This window comes from Dermacentor silvarum, chromosome 1 (assembly GCF_013339745.2).
Source record: "Dermacentor silvarum isolate Dsil-2018 chromosome 1, BIME_Dsil_1.4, whole genome shotgun sequence".
Lineage (NCBI taxonomy): Eukaryota > Metazoa > Arthropoda > Arachnida > Ixodida > Ixodidae > Dermacentor > Dermacentor silvarum.
In genome coordinates, this window is record NC_051154.1 from 423,902,461 (window position 1) to 423,908,801 (window position 6,341).

At 47.7% G+C, this 6,341-nt stretch overlaps 1 non-coding gene across 1 annotated transcript; it reads left to right on the top strand.

Annotated features, from left to right (window-relative positions):
• Positions 1–1,287: 1,287 nt before the first annotated feature.
• On the top strand, positions 1,288–1,358 carry Trnag-gcc (transfer RNA glycine (anticodon GCC)). Its single transcript has one exon. It is a non-coding gene; the product is annotated as a tRNA-Gly (tRNA).
• The last annotated feature ends 4,983 nt before the right edge of the window (positions 1,359–6,341 follow it).

The window sequence follows — 6,341 nt, forward strand, 5'->3', positions numbered from 1 at the left end:
ACACAGGCCTCCTTCCGACAGCTCATCAGTGAAAGCATGTTCGACAAAGTTGACGAAGTCTCCAATGATTCAATTTCTTACTAGACTAGTCGATGAACCTAATTTGACTTCTCTCCGATGTCAGGTCCCCGGCAGTCACTGTTCCTTTCGAACCATTCTCCTCTCAATCAGTCGAGTAAATTGGTTATTTAAGTATATGTCTTTTAATAAGTTTCACCTTTTCCTAAACAATGCATCGATATTTAAAACAAAGCTTTCAGAGGTGCTATCAGAGGTGCCGGAAACACCACAGGGGTTGCCTTTTATAAAGCTATATATATATTTTTTCATTAATAAACGTTTCTTTCTCTCTCAAAGTTCCGTGCGGATGTCGCGGAAATGCAGCCGAAACATTCCTCGACCATTTGTTTTTGTCTTTCCTTTTATACCAATTAATTATTGTTTTTCGGTGCCGAAGAATGTCTTTGTCCACGTTAAAATCTGTAGCGTTTGTCATCATGCTATTCACGCTCGACAATAGACACCAAAGACTTGCCGCATCGCGTGCGTCATCGACTCTTGCCCGCACCTGCTAGCTTCCCAGAGAATCAGCATAATAACTGCAGAAGGAAAAGCTCAGTGAAAAGGTGACAACCTCAAAGGCGCCGCGATGTGAAAGTTCCTCATTTTGGACAGCGCAATTATTTCGAAATTGCCGAAATTAATTTTATATAGCGGTAAAAATACTCGGAATGTAATGCCAAAATAAGAATTTTCGAGTAGCAAGTACGCATAGCCATTGTGAAAAGCTAATTCCGTGTACTTTTAGAAAGATCCGGTGGGAATTTATGAAAGCTTTATCAAATTTGCCGGGCCTGAGAGGATGTGTTTGCAGGCGCCTTAACTAGATGGCGCCACCATAACCAGCGAGGTTCGGGGTCTCGTCAGAAGCGCATGTCGGCGTCAGCGTTTGCTGTTGCACTTGTGGTGCTGACGGAGTGGATGTCGTTGTTGTTGCTGCTGCTCATATGTCTTTAGTTTCTCAGTCTTTTCTTTACTTTCTCTTTTACCATTACTTATTTTAGTGCGGCGAGCAATAGACATGTATGGCTTTGGGTCTGTCATTTGTTACTCACTTTCTATTTGTATCATAACTTTGGCCCGGAGTTGCATGACATCAGCCTGCTCCAAAGGCTCAGATTACCTCAGCTAGCTACCTGCTCGGTTTTTCGCCGGGCGTTTGCAGCCAGTTACCCTTGGACAGGTCTCCTTATATGTGTATGTCTGTTTCACAGTCACATGTCGAGAGCGTCGGTGGTTCAGTGGTAGAATACTCGCCTGCCACGCGGGTGGCCCGGGTTCGATTCCCGGCCGACGCAGCTTCTTTTTTTTTTCTTTTTCTTTGGCACGTTTTTATAAGGTTAATGGAAGTCGACGTGTTACAGTCGCCTGTGGCGGTATTTTCTTGATTGCTGCTATAAGAAAACATCCTGACAGTTGTGCTCAGATCCGGGCACACGTACGTACAAGGGAGACATGGAATCAGAGCTACGAGTTAAGAAGCGTGAATTAGAGAGCGGTAATTGCAGCGGCCACACATTTAATAGTGCTGGCCTCGGCTCCCCAGCAACCTGAGGCTTGGGGCGACGAGTCGAGGCGGTCTGTTGGATGCATGAAGGGAGGCAGCGCCGGGTGCCCCGCCCTGCCTCCCTGGATCAACAAACTCTCCTTTGCTGGAACTGGGTTCGGATTCTTTTTCTTTTCTTTTTTTTTCTTCTCTTTTTGCACTCATCAAGCGCAGCCTAATTCAGCGAGTTCACATTTCATTGCTCTAATTGCATGAAACTCCTATATGTACATCCATCGCTTAGCTATAAATGTTCATTGAGGTTGCGGTTCAACACACATGTGGAGCGTAAGGACACGATGACAGAAACCAGTGAGATGATCAGAAACGACAGCTAATTTTTTAACAGCGGAGCTTTTTAAGATCTTCGTTGCGCCGCTTAGCATAGACCAGAAACTGCGCCTGGCAATGGCGTCACCGCGCGTTGCCTAGCAACCACTTTGCACAGCTGCGCCTCGCTTCGCCTAGCTTCGGCAACGCTCCTCCGCCGCTGCGCCAGCTGCTGATCGCGCACCTGCTCCGTCTAGCCATGACGTCACTTCGCATCGCCTAGCAACCACCTGGCATAGCTGCTCCCCCGCTTCACCTTGGCATGCCATAGCTTCGCCAAGCTCTTCACGCCACCCTTCCCAACTACCGCGCACACGCTTCGCCTAGCGACACCGACACCGCACGCCCGCCGAGGGATCACGTGACCTCACCACAACAACTACCGCGCACACGCTTCGCCTAGCGACACCGACACCGCACGCCCGCCGAGGGATCACGTGACCTCACCACAACATCTGGCTCCCGCCAAAACCTCCTCGCTCCGCCGGGTAGGTGGAGCCGAAAACCTTGACGTCATTGCGCGCCAACACGATGCGCGGGTTGTGTGGGCTTTGCCTAGCTGTGCCCGGCAAATGTGGAGGCGGAGCTTAGTCGTGACGTCACCGGGATATATAAGTTCGGAGCCGCCGTGACGGCGGCATAACTCTCGTTGACTCTGTTGCGAGTACGCCTCGACATGGGACAACTAAAGCCCCTCAATAAGGGGCTTTAGGGACGACCAAAGAAGATCCGGACCCCACAAGAAAAAGCCGCTCATCATGAAGCGCGTTGCGCGGCCAAGCAAGAATCTGCGCGTCGGCGGCGAGCCGATTCAGAATACCGTGCCTATAGCAGCACTTAGCATTTCCTAGCAAAACTTAGCCAAGCGTAGTAAAACCTGGAAGAAGTAAGGTCGATCACCAGCTCCGCTGTTTACTCCAGCCTTGCACCACTAGTGCAAGCTGCCCACTTTTTATTCCCGGTTCGTACTGTACTACATCGGTGCCCAGCCTGGCACGTGCACCACTGCGGCGCTATGGAGTTGGCAATTCGGATTGTCCGGGTCACGCTGACTGCTTATAACACGTATGAGGGCCATGCCGCTACAGACATATATGGTTCTTTGAAATGGCACTGAAACAAGTTTCACAAATACAAATACACTTCTTTCGAGGGTGTTGAATTAACACGGCACACGCACTTCTCCTTCGTTACGCTTTCGTACTTCAAACCCCGCTTTTTGTACTCTTGTAAGCAATGGACCGTTCGCGCAAACTACCGAAAGGAGTATTATAATCTTGGTTGGCAAGCTTCTAAAAACCTAATGTCACACTGCTTACATAACTGATCGCATAATACATATGCGGGCGTCTTAGCCGCAAAGCCAGAGTCCCCTCTCCCCCCCCCCCCCCCTTTTTTTTTTGCTTTTCTGAAGACGGTGCGTGTTTGCTTTCGTTGAGTGATCCGGCTCGCTTCTAATGTGATCTGAACGATTCAATCCGCATTTCTTAATTCACAGCTCCAACTTGGTAGGCATACTATCTCAAACTACGTTCAATATGTACACCGTCTCATAGAAGTGTCAGACGCAAATTTAGCGAAACTGCATCTTATTTTGCTCTGCCTAAACAAAAAGATGTCGCGCGCATATGAGTTAAAAAAGAAAGAGTGCCAAAAGAACAGTTGAACACGCGTGGCGGGTGTCACATGACTTCTAGAACATAGTGCTGAGCGTGTGGTTCCGGCGCTCGGTGAATATCCAGTGTGGCAGTCGGTGATATTCGGCGTTGAGGTTTACCGTGAGCAGGATCATGAGCAGAGCGATGGACTTCAGAGTCAACCCCATGAGCAACTGCAAGAGAGACAGTACCGTATGCATGGAGTATACGGGGTAATAATTTTTTTAAGTTTTGCGGAATTTTTAAATCTCGCCTATTGCAGATAACGTAATTCTACTCATTGAGCTGGATTATTCAGAGAGGCGGACAAAACTTGGACGAAAAATCGAAACAAAAATTAGATAAGTACAAAAAAATCGCACATTAACTTCGTAATAACTTTATGGCACATATTGCAATTCACGAATTGTAGCTGGTGAGTTCGCAAGGCGTATCTGCCTAGAATGAATTTCCAGAATGAACACCAGTTTGCAGATATGCGCCATCAAACTCGCGTTTTTTTTTTTTTTTTCATTGAAGCACAAAAATACCTGGAACGAACATGTATTTCGTCGCACACTTTGAGCAATAATAGATAGTTTTAGTATTGCGGAAATGGCACCACACTAAACGCAACAAAATAGCGGGGTCAGACTGCGCATGCTCAGAACGCTATTTCTGTTTTCCGCGCAGCGTGCATTCGCTATTTTTCGAATATTTTTTAGCGTGGCAATCATGGCGGCGCCCTCGGAATGGACGGCTGCCGCTTCGCAGAAATCGTCTCGCCCTGCTGCCTTGTGGGACTCGCTGATTTATAAATAAATGGTGCTGCTGCTTTTCGCTCCGGGTATTCAGGCTTCGGTAACGGCCTACGGTCGATAAGACAGCGTCGTTTTCGCTGGCGATTCCAGGTTAAGCACTCTCCACATGCACAGCGAAAGCGTAACTCTGCCTGTAAACACTCGTCAGACTGAGGCAAGAAATCTTCAAATTATTGTTGCCCAATTTATTTTATTATTAGTGCTTTACGTGCTTCAATTGTTTTGAACTTACTAACAGCGTCCGATACGTCTCAAAGTTGTTACCGATTAATTCCCGTGCCTGACAGCTTGACCATACAGGCTCCATTCAAGGCTTGGCGTGGATCCACACGGCTAGTTTGGTTGTCGAGCTGCTCAGTTTGCTGCGTTGACTACTCGCAGCTAGATGGCGTGGCGAAGTTTTGCGCTTAGCGGCGCATCGTTGTAGTCTTACGCTACACTAAAACTCTATCGAACAGCGTTCTGCAAAGATTTAGCGTACGTAACGCGCTAACGCTAACGCAAACATTTTCCTCAATACTAAAACTCTCTAATATCTAGAAACTGCATGGTCTATCCTGCAGATTCATTTCAAGTGGATATACGTCTTGCAAGCTCACCGCGGCTACAATTCGTAAATTGCAATAGGTGTCGTAAACTAATTAATAAAGAGGTGAATTAGTGCATTTTTGTTAGTTAGTTGAATATGTGTTTCGATTTTTCGTGCTAGCAATCTCTGCCTCTTCGAATAATCCAGCAAGAGGACAAGAATTATGCTCTCTGCCACAGACGAGATCTTTAAAAATTTCGAAACACTTAAAAATTGATCACCCCAAATAAGTAGTGCCAAAAGTTGGCGTGTGCTAAATGCGGGAAAGTCGCGATGCTCCGATTTTTTCCCTGTCGTTACCTATGGTTTCTTGGTAATTAAGTTTAGCAGACAACGTTTCCTTCCTCCTGCAATACCTGCACTTTCTTTCGTAGATGCAGCCTAATCAATCAATACAAACAAAATCGATAATCGTCCACGACTCTAATCAGCTGATAGCGGCGACATTCCGCGATCATTTCGCGCGCACTGACGTCATAGCTGAATAAGGGCCCATTACCGAGCTCCATGATCGCTCACTGCGCGTGAGCGATGACGAGGGGGGGGGGGGGTGTCATGAGTGCATGGATGCATCCCACAAGGGGAGAACAGCAGTTTCGACAATGCAAAGTCTTACCAGCTGCACGGGTCCTATGTCAATGAGGTTGGTGAGAACGGCAAGGCTGACGCCCGAGGTGGGCAGCACGAGGGACGTGGAGGCGGCCACCGTCACCGGTATGGCGAAGTAAAGCGGGTTGCACGGTGTTGTCACTGCCTGCGTTTTACGGCGTTGTCACGAGTAGCAACGTGTCCCGCGCGTTATCGTGCGAGGACAGTGCGACACCATCACTTTGTCAGCAAACTTCGTTTTGTCACTTTCATACCTGCACTAATTGGCTTCTTCACACGCAAGACTGAGAATACTACAGGTAGGAGTGCCAACTGCATGTGCTGAAAATTGCACTGGTAAAAAATTCCATTAACTTAGGCAGAAAAGCAAGAGAGAACGGGTCAGCACAAGCGCTAAGCGTCCATACCTTTTCGATTCGAGAACCGGACATGTACCGCGCGAATACGGTTATGGACGAATGGAATATGATGCGTTAGACGGCGCTATGCGCACTGAAACATTTTGCAGTTAAGTAACAGCACATGCATAAGGCACAATGTCAGACACGTTACTTTGGATGCACACGTTACCTTGTCTATAAAAAGCGACGCAAGGGGCACAAAAGAAATGTTTAGACACCTACTCCGTCACATATCGCGAACCGTCTACGGTGATTAGTCTTGTTTGGGACAGTTGTATCAAGGTATGTACTGAGCCCTAGTGAAACATAGCCCACCACAGTCAACGCAATCACACGAGGTGTCCTGGT